General features: G+C 34.2%; 1 long non-coding RNA gene across 2 annotated transcripts in view; it reads left to right on the top strand.

Moving 5' to 3' along the window:
• The window catches only part of LOC128865123 (uncharacterized), a 159,099-nt gene that overhangs the window by 105,463 nt on the left and 37,413 nt on the right, over positions 1 to 16,223 (top strand). Inside the window, exon 4 of one of the 2 annotated variants that reach the window (XR_008454750.1) lies at positions 4,619 to 4,640. The exons of the other annotated variant lie outside the window; for it this stretch is intronic. This is a non-coding gene — a long non-coding RNA (uncharacterized LOC128865123). Of the gene's footprint in view, positions 1 to 4,618; positions 4,641 to 16,223 lie in introns of those variants that run through there. 2 annotated transcript variants of the gene reach the window in all.

Genomic DNA, 16,223 nt, shown 5'->3' with positions numbered 1-16,223 from the left:
TCTTAAATTTTTTTAATTTTTCAAGCAATCTAAAGAATATTAAAATATTTTTAATAAAAATGCATCGTACTGTTGGAATCAAAAATGCTGCAGTAAACAATTTGGTTCTGTATTTCTTTTTCTGATTTAAAAAAATAATTTTTGTTTAAAGTAAATATTATTTTTATACTTAAAACCTTTAACTAAATAAAAAAAAATTTATAGAGGCAAGAAAAAATTAAAACAAAAAAGACAAAACAAAAAATATGAATGCAAAATTAAAAATAAATTTTTTAAATATATATTATTGTTAAACTTAAACCCGTAAAATAAATGGCATTTCCTTAACAAAAATTAAAATAAATAAAAAGAGAAAAAATTAAAGCAAAAAATTAAAAAAGAAAATATAAAAAATTAATAAATAAAAATAAAATTTTTAGATAAATATTACTGGTAAACTTAAACCTGTAAAATAAATCACCTTTCTTTAAATTAATTTTAAAACAAAATTTAAAAAAATTACCGAAAAAAATTAAAACAAAAAGCTAATATAAAATAAAAAGAAAACAAAATTTTTGAATAAATATTACTGGTAAACTGAAATCCGTGAAATAAATGACCTTTGCTTTGAAAAAATTGAGTTTTCATACTTAAAACCGTAAACTAAATAAAAAAAATTAAAAAAATGGTGAGAAAAAATTAAAACAAAAAATTTAAATACAAAATTAAAAATAAAAATTTTACATAAATATTATTGTTAAACTCAAACCCGTAAAATAAATGAAGTTTCCTTAAAAAACTTAAAACAATCAAAAAATCTTAAAAAATAATAAAAAATAAAATTAAGAAAAAAATGTAAGTAAATATCTCCTGTAAAATAAATGGCCTCTTTTTAACAAAAATTAAAAAATTAAAGTAAATCAAAACAACACATTAAAGCAAAAATTAAAAAAAAGGTGAAAAATTAAAACAACAATAAAAGAAATTTTTAATAAATTTAATTGGTAACTTGAAACCCGTAAAATAAATGTCCTCTCCTTAAAAAAAAAAATTAAAAAAATATAAAGAAAATAAAAAATTAATAAAATTAAAAAATAAATTTAAATAAATATTACTGGTAAACCTAACGCGTAAAATAAATCAACTTTCATTAAATTAAATTTAAATTTTTTTTTTTAATTATGGAAAAATTAGAACAGAAAATTAAATTAAAAAAAAAGAAAACAAAATTTTTAAAGAAATATTACTGATAAACTGAAATCCGTAAAATTAATGACCTTTCCTTTGAAAAAATTGAATTGTCATACTTAAAACCTTAAACTAAATAAACCAAATTTAAAAAATGGTAAGAAAAAATTAAAACAAAAGTTGTAAATACAAAATTAAAAATAAAATTTTTAAATAAATATTGTTGTTCAACTTAAGCCCGTAAAATAAATGGCCTTTCCTTAACAAAAATTAAAAAATTAAAATAAATCATAACAAAAAATTAAAGCAAAAATTAAAAAAGAAATTAAAAATTAAAGCAATTAAAAAATGAAATTTTTTATAAATTTTATTGGTAAATTGAAAACCGTAAAATAAATGACCTTTCTTTTGAAAAAATAAAGCAAACAATTAAAAAAATAAGATGTAAAAATTAAAAATAATATTACCGTAAAATAAATTCGCTGTCCGTAAGAAATTAAGAAAAAAGTTAAAACAAAAGAAAAAAAACTTTTAAATAAATATTACTGTTAAATTTAAAACCGTAAAATAAATAACCTTTTCTTTAAAAAAAAAAAAAAAATTAATAGGAACAGAACATTAAAAATAAAAAATAAAAAAATATAAAAAAAAAATATTAGAAGACCTGCCCTCTCCTTAACTTCTACTTTTTGCTTGATCCAAAGTGTGTGTGGCTGCCTGTGGCTGTGGAAAAAAATATTTTAATATTTCACAGAGATACTTTCTTTGTTTTTCTTAGTTGACAATATTAAAACGAATTAAACCCGATATGCCCGTATTAGGCTGGCTTACAATGAGTTTAATAAAATCTCAAATTCTATTGAACCTCGATTTTTCTTTGCTAAAAACAATTTTTACTAATCTTCCACTTAAACACTATGCCCTAGACTAAGCTCTATTTTTAAATAGTTTATAAGAAATTTTTGTTTCATAGACTTCATTGTATGAATAAATTAACTAATGAACTGAGGAAGAAGGCAGCAACGAACCGAGAAACACGTAGGTGTATTGTCCCACAGGTCAAAGCTATCGAAGTGCTGTAGCGCCTAATGATTGTTATGCCAGGGAATAAACTGCTTGCACTCGCATTACACGTTTTTCATTTTTCCATTTTTTTTCAATTTAAATCTACAATTTTTATTACACGCATTACACGTTTTTCATTTTTCCATTTTTTTTTTTTTTTTTCAATTTAAATCCACAATTTTTAGAATACAATATATGTAGAACCTTCTTTCCTGCATCGCACAATTAATTATTATGCCTAAAATACTCGTCGCACTACATCTTGTTTAAGCGCTGCCGTGGATAGCTTGTCAATTTGCTATTGAACTTATTCCCGACCCATCCATCTTTTGAGTGACAATTTGGCACAAAACGCCAGTAATGTTTATATTTACATACAAAACAATTCAAAACAAACAATCAACCTTTCAAATTGCTCCCACGATTCTTAAGCTACAGGCATTGTACTTATGAATCAAAGTGAAATAGAAATGTGCGATTGAGTATTGGTTAAAAATTAACCAAGGGCAATGAAAAGACCTGTTTTGAATTTTTACATATTATTTTAATGAATTTATTGAGTGCTTTCAACTGGGGTGCTTGGATAAATGTATGTACCTATGTATGTATGTATAGTTGGTTGCAAAATTACAAAAGCACCACACATTGACAAGTTTTCTCTTTTTATTTATTTCATTTAATTAATTAATTTATTTAATGTGAATTGCTTTTCTTCACAAAAATATTTATATTTCTATACCATACCATATTAATCCAAGTTTAAAAATTTTGCATACGATTTAACAAATAAAAAAGATGAAAAAAAAATTTCCATCAAAATTCCAAACCTTTTTAATTATAATTTCTGAACAAAATTTGGATATGTAGCTTTGTAGGCAATTCCATTTTTGTCTAATAAAGTGCAAGTTTAAAGTGGCTCGAAATTCTCTTTGATTTCTAACAATTTTGTCTTTGATGTTGTGGCGCATTTTCTTCCAAAAAAAACAAACACAAATATCGTGTATTCGTTATAAGGAGAAAATCTACAACAAAGAAAAAAATTATCAAAAATCAAATTTCCATGCACATTAAATAGGCTATAAAACCTACGGGCGGCCGCCGTAGCCGAATGGGTTGGTGCGTGATTACCATTCGGAATTCACAGAGAGGTCGTTGGTTCGAATCTCGGTGAAAGCAAAATTAATAAAAACATTTTTCTAATAGCGGTCGCCCCTCGGCAGGCAATGGCAAACCTCCGAGTGTATTTCTGCCATGAAAAAGCTCCTCATAAAAATATCTGCCGTTCGGAGTCGGCTTGAAACTGTAGGTCCCTCCATTTGTGGAACAACATCAAGACGCACACCACAAATAGGAGGAGGAGCTCGGCCAAACACCTCACAGAAGTGTACGCGCCAATTATTATTATTATTATAAAACCAAAGATTTTCCAAAAATTCTGTATAAAAAGGAAATTGGAGGAATGTTTAAAAATTTTGCACAAAGTTTGAAGCTTCGATTTATGTAGGTGATTTTTTTTATGGAATGGAATATAATTTTATGAAAAAAATTGTAGTTAATTTAAAAGAGAATAACAGAGAAATCTTGGAACATCTTCTATGCTAGTAATCGGTTCTCTCGAAAATTATAATATGTCCTGGGTGGTCTCAACTGGAGCTTGAGCGACTCCTAAAACCCGCGAACAGTACTCGCATCTTGAGTGATGCATATTTTCGTTGAAAAAAGAACCAAAAAAAAAAAAAAACAAAGGCCTCTGATCTGGTATCGCTATGGACCAAAATGATCTCTGCGTGGCTTTGGCCAACAAGTATAATCTAAGTTATGTTAGATTAAGAGAATATAGTTTTCTAATGTGATCGTTTTCGAGACGAGCGCCAAACACTGGAGGTGCTACTTGGACACCCGTTGCAGGTGAATAATCTGATACCAGCCACCTATGTATCAAGCAATAACTGAAAGGTTGTTAAGGGGACACATACCTGTAAACGGCCATATTTTTCTGATTTTCATTAAAATTATTTAAAATGAAGAAGTCAACATATATTTTTTACAGTTTATTTATACATTAAAATAATAATTTTTATTTTTTATTTAAATCATTTCATACCTGTAAACGGCCATATTTTTCTGATTTTCATTAAAATTATTTAAAATGAAGAAGTCAACATATATTTTTTACAGTTTATTTATACATTAAAATAATAATTTTTATTTTTTATTTAAATCATTTCATACCTGTAAACGGCCATATTTTTCTGATTTTCATTAAAATTATTTAAAATGAAGAAGTCAACATATATTTTTTACAGTTTATTTATACATTAAAATAATAATTTTTATTTTTTATTTAAATCATTTCAAATGGCGGATGTACACTCAATCGATCCAGAAAGGTCGCAGCGGGGCTTCTCAATCGGCAGGCATTGTAGCATCGGCGTCAGTGACCTGAATAAATACAAAAAACCAAAAATTTGTTTGTTTATTAATGTCATAATTTCTATATGAATTGAACAAAAATGGAAGAAAGAAATTCGCGGAATAAAATGCTTAAAAAAAAAAAATTAGGGCGAATTTTCCTACTACTGACATGTTCTTAATGAATTATATTAACAGTTTATGAAAAAAAATCTTTTTTTTCGAAATTTTACAGGTATCTGTCTCCTTAGACATATTTATTAAAAATAATGCATTACCTCCGATATGCGGAGTGGGCGACTGAAGAGTAAAAACTCTTGAGTAAGGAGACACTAACTGTTTAACTGACGAACGACACTCTCGAACTGAGGTAACGTTCACGACGATATTTGACGAGACCAATTGTGGTCAATAGACACAAACGCTGCACAGATAGGGATATAAGAAGACGAGCCTATAGCAGGAAGCTTGCTACAAATATGGTTATAGAAGAGGATGAGGGATTTTGAGGAGGGTTTACTGGTCACACCACTCGACGCAGTGGACGACGATCGCTTTAAGTGCGAAGGCTCCAAGTGAACCTACCTCATCCACAAAAAAAAAAAAAGGTAAAAAAATCATATTAATTATGTGATGGCCTTATCATTCTATATAGTTTTTTTCCTACCTCGCTTCTTAGTAGAATTGAAGCGAAAATTTTCAAGCTTTATTTGCTTCTGCGATAGATTTCAAAATTAAATTAATTACCTACTTAACATTTTATTTTTACTTTTTTTAATTCCATATATTTTACTTATTTATTTTATTTAAATCCCTTCATGTTTTATAGCCCGATTATTTAACTACTCTACCCTACATTAATTAATCGATGACACTTTTTTATTGTTTTCGCAATTATTTACATATCTACATACACAACGTTACATAGCTCACTATTAATCTCCATATCGGTTACAAAACCCTGGAGGCAATTAAAATCTCATAAATAAATATCAAAAATTAAATTATACAAAAATTAAATAAATATTGCAAACATTTTACTTTGGAGAATGGTATGCTTGTAACACATGTATGTATGTATGTATGTGATGCAAAGTATCCGCCAGTGTTATGAGTGTCAATTGTCACTGGATCATTAACGATGTAATTAGCAAATCGAGTAACTAATCACTTTTCTAACCCAAGGCGCGTACAGTTTAACTTATTTTGTGCTAATACTACAGCCCTATGCCCCACGAGGGATTGAGGACCAGAAGAAGAGGACTGCAGCTGCATGTACTGCATGATGTACAAATATTCATTTACTTTTATTTATTCAATTAAAAAATTATTAAAAAAAAAATTAAAAAAGTAGTATTTTTTACAGATTAGTGTTAAATAATCCAATCAAAAATAAATTAAGAAAATGTAACATTTATTAGATGATACTTAAAATTTATTTAAACAGTTTATTTATTAACAATTTGAAGTGTTACTTTAATGTAGAAAAATCTAGGCCCACATGATTTGAAAGCGAATTAAATTCTCTCAGAGTTCTAGATCTCGGAGCATTGGAAGCATAACACATGGGCTGAAAAGTCCCAGGCCTAAGAAAGAACACAGTTTTTCTGTTCAAAATTAACTTTATTCATCAACGCAATTTCCTTTAAGATCAACGCAATCATTCCAGCGCCGCTCTAAGATTTCAATATCGCTTTTGTAGAACGCTTCATCTTTTGCCTCAAAATAGTCCTCTGTTTCAGCGATAACCTCTTCATTCGATCTAAATTTCTTACCGGCGCACAGTTTAGGTCACCGAATAGCTAGAGCTCGCTGGGAGCCACGTCTGGTGAATTTTTGACCGGGCGTTGTCTTGATGAAACAAAATTATTTTCCTTTCCTTATGCGGACGTTTCTTTGTATTTTCGGCCTTCAAACGCTCCAATAATGCCATATAATACTCACTGTTGTTGGTACTTTCCTTATCAAGATAGTCAGTGAATATTATTGTATTATATCACGCACATCCCAAAATACCGAGGCCATAACCTTTCCAGCCGGTTGTTGGGCTTTCGGTCACTTTGGATGAAGTTCCGTCCGAAGCTGTCCACTCAGATGGCGATCGTCTGATTCCGGAGTGCAGTGATGGATTCATGTTTCATCCATTGTTACATATTCCGGTTTATTACGTTTAAACATGGTCAAACACTGGTCAGAATCATCAACACTTTCTTGTTTTTGATCAACGGTGAGCAAACGGGGCACTCGCTTAGAACAGAGCTCTTATCATAGTCAAATGCTCATGTAGTATAAAACCAACAGATTCTTTTGGTATCTCTACGATGTCAGCTAGCTCACGCAACTTCACTTTTCGATCATTCAAAACGATTTTATGGATGGTTTTGATGTTTTTTGGTGTTGCCGCCTCATTTGGACATCGACTCCGTTGTGCATCATCGGATCATCGGTGTCTCTACGACCACGTTTAAGGCCAGCAAATCATCGTTTTATTGTTGTTTCTGTTTGAAAGAAGTCTTCATAGCACTTTTCAAGCCATTGCTTCGCTTGCACGGTATTTTTCCCATCAAGAAGCAGTGCAAAATTAAGACACGAAATTCTTTTTTATTCATTGCTTTGAAAATACAAAAGTAGCGTCACGTCTAGCATAATAACTCACGAACTAATAAATAGAATATTACGAAATTTTAACTGCTGATTTTTTAAGGTTAATACCAATTGAAAAAGTGTTAGGCACGGGACTTCTCTGCCCATGTGTTACCATTTTTGGTATGCTATTTGACGGAGATTTATGATATTTCTTTTAAATCATACACGAAAAAAAGTTGAATGTCTTGATAATAATTATTCTTCCTTGTGATTCACTCGATAATCGCTTAAGCGATTTTGGATCAGCTTAATAAAGCGCGCCAGTCGTTTCCTTCTCGTGCTAACCAGCGCCTGTTGGAAATATCAAGTAAGACCAAGCCCTTCCCACCTGATATTTCGAATGAAAAGGGGGCCGTTTTCTTCCTCTACTACCACCAACTGGTGCGTTTGTATTCATTCCGACGACATGGGTTGCCACTGGATCTTTGATCGCTGAATTATGTCTTTGTCGCCGTAAGGCTCATAAAGTTTTATCGTTCGCGAGATTCGCCGTCGGTAACGTGCAACGGTCGAAAAATCTTCCGCAAAATCTTTATTTCGAACACTGCAAGGGACGCCTCATCGAGTGTTGTCATCGTCCGTGTTTCGGCACCATACAATAGGACGGGCACGATGAGAGACTGAGGAACTGTGTTTTGGTTAGTCGGGAAAGGACTTTGTTTTTTTTTTTTTGTCGGGACAACTAGCAAGTGCAGCACTCAGACATGAATTAAGTCCATTGTACTACACTTGGATTCCCTTTTAATTTTCTTTAAATCTACCCGATCTCCGAAGAAATCTGAGTCGATCTTGTGGTGCCAAGGAGCCAAGATGGCCGCTTCTTAACACATCAGTGCCAAAGATCTCAAACATGATTTGAGCGAAGGCGGAGCAGACGCACAGGAAGTGGTCCGCCATCTCATCCTGCTCTTCACAAGCTGGGCAGGGTATCGCTTCATCGCTTCTAGGCCTTATGGCTAAGAGCAAAGTGTAGAAAGGACTTTACTACTCAGTTGCTTACTTGACCATAATTTCTTAAGCAAATTCTGCAATGAATGCGAATATGAACTTGGATATAAAGAACGCAGAACAATTTTCAATTGAGTACTGAACAAAAGGGAGTTCGCTAAATTGGCATTGCAGGATCGGCAAGTAGTACGCCGAACTGCAAGCTTTTTTTAAGAAATTAAAGATAATTAAATTTAGCTATATCTTGAAAGTTGTCAGAAGTCAATGTTTTTTTTACATCCTAGTGTAATTGTTCCCAGATTATGCAAGACCCTCTTTTCGATATTGATTACTGAAAAGTTGAAAGTGAAATTCTCCAACCACTTCTTTGATGTTCATAAGAGAAAGTGAAAATTTTTGTCTGCAAAATCAGTCAAAAAGCACTTTCCTTGCCATATTTGAACGCACCTTTAACTACATATCTAAAATTCATATACTTTCATTGTCTTTCTAAAGTGCTAATATAACTACAGCACTTTAGTTTCATGTTCTACGAAACGTACACATACTTAGCCCTCGGCCTAGCCGAATACAATAACACTCCGATTTGTTCTTATTTTTTGCTACTTCTTCCTGTTTTTATACTTTTTCCTTCTTTTTTTCTACTTTCCACCTCGTTTCTACTGCGGCATTGGCTTGCTGCCAGGTTTACGTAAAATATCAGCACCTTTGGATGCTCACCAATTCGAAAGGCTGCACTGCATTAAGGCTGTGCTCAAATCGACTCGTATCTTTTTGAAATGAATTCACCCTTTCGCACACCACCTCTCTAGTCGCCTAGTTTAACACTCGCATTGTGTGTGCTTTTTGTTGGCTTACGTTACTGCATCCTGCTGATTTTATTACCAGCTTTATTGGCCGCCTGTGGCTGCACTTGTTTCCACAAACTGACTGATTGTAAAGGCACCGTAGATTGTGAGTGGCTAAAAGCTCTTTGTTTGATTGTCTACTATGATTACGAGTATTTGCTTGCTGGCCCATCTGTTACTCTTCACATTTCGTCCGTCATCTACTTATGGCCCCAAGGCTCGTGGGTTTTGAGTTGCTCTTATATGAGTAAAATTCACCTCCCATCTTTGCCTTCGAAAATCATGTTTTATATCACATTTAAGTACATATGTTAGAATGCCTAGTTTGAAAAGCCTGACAGCTGTTGATGAAGTCTAAAAAAATCGAAGATCTACCTTTGAGTTCGTTATATGCGCTTTCCGTCAATCGACACTAATCAAATTGGCAGCAAACAAAAGTCAACCACCAAGCACACAAGCGCCAGCAAGTTATTCCATTAAATTCTGTACTCAAACCTTTTTTTGTCACATTCGATAGACAGTCGCTCAAACCCTTCTATGTTTTCTCACTCCAAACTGCGCCCTCACTTCATAAACTACTCCATTTTATTCATTCCTTTTGATCCTGCCTTCCTTGTCCAACCTTTACTGTCTGCAAATATTTTTACTTTTATTATAAATACCTCCGCATATAAAGGTTTGCCACTCGTCCTTTGTTTGCTCACTTTTTGTCGAGACTATCCAGCTTGGCTGTTGGTGGTTGGCGCTGGCTTGTTGTCCTGCCCGTATGGTCCATCCGTTGCAGACGTGTCTGTGCGCTCGGTCGGATGGTCGGTTGGTGGGTCGGCCGCTTACCGCCATACGCCGCATTAAGTGGAATTAAAAAGCAAAAATTTACTTTCGTATCATTGGTTGAAATTTGTTTGGGCATTTAAATGTGATTATGTCATAAAGCTGTAACTGCTCTTGAAAAGCCCAGCTGCACACAATGCAGCGCACATTCAAGGTCCCCAATCAAATGGAGGGAATTGGAGGTTAGGAGGCTTTGGATAAAAGAAGCAGACGCTTGTGGAAAGATACTGAAATATGCGTGTAAGTGTGTATATATGTTTCCATGGTTTGATCTCTCCCATCTTATTTTTCTTCGGCTTCTTTCGGATTGTCTGCCTGTGGTTCAATTAAACTTTTATAATCCGCGTGGTCATAAAAGAGATTTTAATTATGTGCCAATGTAGTCGCAATGTCCTTAATGAGCCCACAACCGCATACATACGTACAGATATTTATATACTTCAATGGATACAAAAGTTCCGGTGATCACTAAGTAATAAAAATTTGATTGCGAATAGTAAATAAACAGCTGTAGTCAGCTTGTGTTTGATTTGAATGTTTTTTAATGGCTCAATGGAAGTTTTATTATGCCTCGCCGGACCAAAACAGCAGGCAGAGAAGATTTTTTCCTGGAAAAATCTGTTGGCAAGTTTTCATTATCTTTTTTTTTATAGAAGGACAGCGCGTGGTTGAGTAAAATTTTTGTTCTAACTAAAACTTTTTGTATGTCCACTGTACCGTATTTCCCTGCCGTTCGTCGGGAGGCGTATTCAGTGCTGCTGTTTTAATGCAGTTCGTTGTAGGCTGGACCCACACACTTCTTTCACTACTATCGGTACATCACCACCTTTCGGTTGTTAAGTTAAGAGCTAGGGTCGTGGGTATGTAGGTTTGTATGTAGTCTTCATGCGTCGCATTACTTCTTCTTTAGGTTTAACCAAATGCAGCCGTTCTTGAGTTCCTGCCTCCGCATTACTTCAGAGCGGAGTTTCATTCTCCTCAATACAAGATCTATTCTTGTGTACCTGCGTCCAGACCCCGCTTTTTCATCCGGATAATTTTTTCCGCGAAACCACTGATGATTTCCTCGTTGCTTAGCATCTTGCCGATTACATTTTCAGTGGGTAAGTGACTGACTGCATGCTCCAGCGTTCGATGTTCTTGTTCCCCACGCACGCATTGGAAAAAGGTGTGTTGAGCATCGTCGCATGGAGTATTCATATTTCACTATTTTGAACTGGTATTTCTGGAAACACCCGTGCCCCGAAAGCCTTTGGACTGTATAAAAGTTTAGAACGGATAAGAGAACGGAGAGACATCATTATTTTCCGTTTGCTTTGGGTTGGTCCCCTTATGTTTGCCAGTGAGTAGGGGAGCCATCTTAGCGACTTTCTCTGCTGCGTGTTTTATTTGTACTCAGAAGGTTAGTCTTTTGCCCAGTCTTATGTCTAGATACTGTTGTAACCTTTTATGTGGTTAGGCGTTTTGTGGCATTAAGGCGGCTAATGTATCCGCTCATCTTACGCTGTTGAAAGCGCTCGTTACATCTAAAGTGGCCAAGAAGACTATACTTGTGGACAGAGTACTACCCTGTTGTGCTGCTCCTACGCTGTCTATGAAAGTTTTGATTGCCCCTATTGTAAACTTTCCGCGTCTAAAGCCGTGCTGTCTTACCGGTAGTCCACCGGCTTGGTCTATGGCTGTGGTCAGTCAAGGCTTAATCAGTCTTTTAAGAAGCTTTCTTGCTGTGTTGAGCATTCATAACGGCCGAAATGCTGATGGAAGATTCGAGTTACCTTTCCCCTTGCTTATTAGCAGGAACTACTGCTTTTTCCAGATTTCTGGAAAAATTCCCTCTCTTAGACAGGCATTGTAGATGTCTGGTAAGACTTGTGGTCACGTTTTTGCGATCTTCTTGAGAATTTCTGTGAGTACTACATCCGGTTCTGGTGCCTTGTAGTTTTGGATTTTGTTCATGGCTAACTGGAGTTCCTTATTAGAGCTCGTCCAGGGCGAATGTGTATTTATATCTTTAATGTTTATCTTAAATTGATTATATGCTCGCCGAAGCTCTGAAAAAACATTTTTTGAATTCATTTTTGATAAGACAAATCAGTCTACAGCAGCGGAATCTACAGCAGCGGAAGATCCAGCTATTAAGGTTGTGGGTTCAATTAAATTGCGCTCAGAATCAGTCAAACCATCGTTATCTTCGCTTTGATTATCTCGTGTACCTTTCTAATAGTTGGCTAGGAAGGGCATTTTGGAGATAGTTTCTCCGAGTGAATACTTGACTGTTTCGTGTGGCATACATCTGATAGTTCCTAAGGAATTGGCAGTCACAGGTAAGAACGTGCAGTGAAGAAGAAAGCAGCTAAGATTACCTACCCCAGCGAGTATATGCAATACCGAAAATACCAATTTGACATACGATAGACGTATGAATATTTTCGTTGTCGATTCGGTAGTAATTAGGGCATAGTCTTACGCTCATTTCTTTTACTGGAATCTATTGGTATATAAAAGTCCACTCAAGTAAAAATTTAATATCTCCAGGAAACTTGGAAACTTGTTCCTGGTAAAAGGACGTTTGAAATGAAAATTATTAAACAATTTTAAAGTTATCAATGGGAACCTTTATATCTAAAACCACGAACCGGCTATATAAAATTTGGGTATAAACCTACCGGGTTATTATTTCTTTTGCTAGTAAATCAATATTTCTGGCTAAAAGTGGAATAGGTGAAGCCGTTTTAATATGCGCTGCCAGGGCAAATATTGTCCTCATTAATAAAATTACCGAGAGAAGAAAAATCGACAAAGAGCTAAACATTTATTACTTACGTTAACATTTTCTCTGTGCTGACTAAGCCTTGCTGTAATCGTGTTTGCTAGGAATATAATCACTAGCAAGAGAAACTGAGCAGAATACAAAATCTATCTGCACAATAGGGTGGCTCTTAAAAAAATTAAGACCTAAAAGCTTCCACAAAAATTATTAAACTAAATAAATGTACATTGCCAAAATTTAAAAATTTTTAAATTCCAGGCTGGTTGAAAAGCAAGAAAGCAAAAATAAAGAAAAGGAATTTTTAAACGAATTATGTTTTTGATTCAAAATAATCAGCTCACTTATTCCAATGATCCTCTAATATCATCATTACCGTGATTATGCGCAAACTCCGCTAAATACATTTCCACAGTCAAAAAAGCAAAAATTTCTTCATGCGACGAAAAACGGTTTGCTTGATGGAATTGTTTCAAATTTTTGTACGTTTACTATTTACTGGTAAGCAAATCTAATTAGTGCGTATCAGTGAGTATTCAAATAATTCATTCTTTATTTTATTAAATTTTGCCATCATCAACACCTTTGCGATTTTGGCCGAGTTTAACAAACCGCGCCCGTCGTTTCTTTCGCGTGCTAACCGACGTCGCTCCTCTTCCTTTACTACCATCAACTAGTACCGCATCGAATACTTTCGGATTGGATGATTGACCCAGCCAAGAAAGTCGCTGGATCGTTATTCGCTGCACTATGGTTATGTCGTCATAAAGTTCAAAGAGCTTATTGTTACATCGCCTACGACACTCGCTGTTGCTAGTGCGCGAAAATCCAAAATCATTCAGCTGATCCAAGAGGTACCAATAATATTGTTACCTTTCTCAAGATAATTTAGCAACAAAATCCTGTTCGCATACCAAAAAACTGATGCTATAAACTTTTTTGCCGATCGTTCTGACTTCATCTGGGTTGGAGCTGAACGAGCAACTGCAGTTCACTGCAAACGTTCTTGTTTCAGTTAGTGGTGGAATTTAATAAATATAAATATAACTTAATAATAATAATAATTTAGAAAATAAAGCTTTTTTTCTTTATGGCTATATTAAAATGTGGTTGTTATTCATTGAATTATTCCATAAAATATGTTTTGCTTATTATTAAGATTTATTAATTATTAATTTTTGAGCATCCGCCAAACTAAGCGCATTGCCATCTCAAGTGGCAGTCAAGCTCCATTCAATGTTTTATCATCGTTTGAGGTGAAATCTTCTCGAGTTCTAAAGTGCACAGAGAGATTAAATTCTCTATGGGTGCACAGTCGCATTACGTTTGTTTAGATCCCTGACCGGACGGCCACAGATAGATCTTAGGCGCTAGAGGGACTCTTAAGGCTAAGGGGGTATCCTTTCCGGACAATGCGGATCGACGGAAGTTGACGCAGTGAGACATTACTTCGTATTCTTTCTGCAGCAGCCGTCTGGATAGACACTTCCTCAGCTGCTCTGCTCGCGCCTGGCTGAGATTTTGGTATCTTCATTAACAATTATTTAGTGCACCTGCATATGTAACAGTTTTAGATATCACTCTTCCAAGGAATTTATATAGCAGTATTTAGCGGTTAATGTTACCGTAATATTCAAACATAACCTCCTTTTCCTATCCTTTCTATTCATCTGTACCTGCTTTTATCCCTTTTATCGTCACAATGGTACCCCAAGTGATGAACTAGCACCACTCTGCGCGACTACACGGGCAATATCTTAACTGAGACTTAAAAGGAGTTTTTGGAAGGTTCAAACAACTTACGAACTTGCGAAAGAAGAAGCTTTTCGGCTCAGTAAGACCGAAAGAAATGCACGTGGGCTCTTCTCAGCCTAAAACCATCTTCGGTTTTTTTTTTGTGAGGAGTCGAAGGCATAACTGACCTTATCAAGAAGAAGTTATTTTTGCATTACATAGCTCGTTTTCATATCTATATATTAATCTATTTAAAATGAATTATTTATCTTCCTTCAATTTATTTGAATGAGACTAAACATTGAACATTGGATTTAAGACTAATTATTATTTTTTCTCAAATGTATTTGAATGAAACAACTTTGAAGGGTCCTAGAAAACCCACAAAGAAGTATTAACTATAATATAATTTATTAACTCTAATTGCTTTAACCTTTAACTACCTACCATACGCCTCACAGAACTTTGTGAGTTGAATATTTTCCTTATACCATTTCCCCGCGCCACTCAGATGAGAAAAAAACTACCGCGACAAGTCTGTGAGAGAGAATTCAGAGCTTGCACTTATTATGACCTTAATGAATATTACATTTTTTTTATGTTTATTGTTAAGTGAATATGGAAAAAAGTCAAATGAAGATCCTCTACTCTAAGTAATAACTTTTGTGGATCACCTATTCCAAATATCTTAGTTTGCCTTCGATAAAGCAAAATAAAACATATCGACATTTGATGATGATGCTAATGAAGTTCATGAACAAATGATTTCCATTGATTTCGGTTTTCAGTTTTTGCGTTAACTTGGACCCATATCAGGTTTTTGACTATGAGGTCAACTTCATCTATGTTGCTGCGTCGCCATGAGCCTCGTGGATGCCCTCTTTTTCGTATTTTCTGCGGATTCCAGTCTGCTGCCTTCGAGCGCTGGTTTGCGCAAAGTATGCCCTATCCAGTGCCATTTTCTTTACCAAATCTCAATTTTTATCGGCCTTTGGTTTGAGTAGGCCCTCATTTTAGATCCAGTTTTCTGGCCACCAGATCGGCGAAGACAGCGGTTTGAATTTTGTTTGTTACTTCGCCGGTTCTAGGCAAGTTTTACAGCTATAGAGCAGTAGGGATTTAACATTCGAGTTGAAAAGATGTAGTTCAGTATTTTCTTGCCAGCTGCTTCGAATACCAAACTTCATTTAAAACATACTTACATATAGTGACAATTATTAGAAATAAAACAAAAAAATGTATATTTTCTTACAACGCTTTTTTCTAATAAAGAGTTTATTTTGTTTCTAAACATATTTTTATTTGAAAATAAAACTATTCCTAAATATTTTTTGAAAGCGTGAATGGCCAGGTGGTTATGTGATAATAATACAAAAATATAAAAAAATAGTATAGCAAGCAATTCGCCACCCTAATATACATATATAGTATATATTACATGTATGCACGCATCAAAAAGGAACACGAAAGCTGTGATTTAATGAGCTTAATGTGAATAAGAATACATCATAATATGTAACAGATTAACGAAGAAACTTTGGAAGCAGAGTGCAAATGCTGTATGCGAAAAAACGTTTCCTTCCTGCTTTGTTGGCTTTTTTCACTTTTAATTCTATTTCCCATGAGTACGAATATGTACGTACATATAAATAGGCAGTTTCTGCGCAAAATTTTTTTCACCAAGCCAGCATTCGAATCAGATGAAGAGTAGAGAAGAACATCAAATACCTATAAAACCAGCCCAAGTAGATACGTACCACCTAAGGAGCCGTTTTTAGATATCTTCATTTACTGATGGAATTGGT

Source organism: Anastrepha ludens, chromosome 5 (genome assembly GCF_028408465.1).
Source record: "Anastrepha ludens isolate Willacy chromosome 5, idAnaLude1.1, whole genome shotgun sequence".
NCBI classification, from domain to species: Eukaryota; Metazoa; Arthropoda; class Insecta; order Diptera; family Tephritidae; genus Anastrepha; species Anastrepha ludens.
The sequence above is the reverse complement of the archived record's forward strand: the minus strand, read 5'-3'. Positions and strand labels throughout refer to the sequence as shown.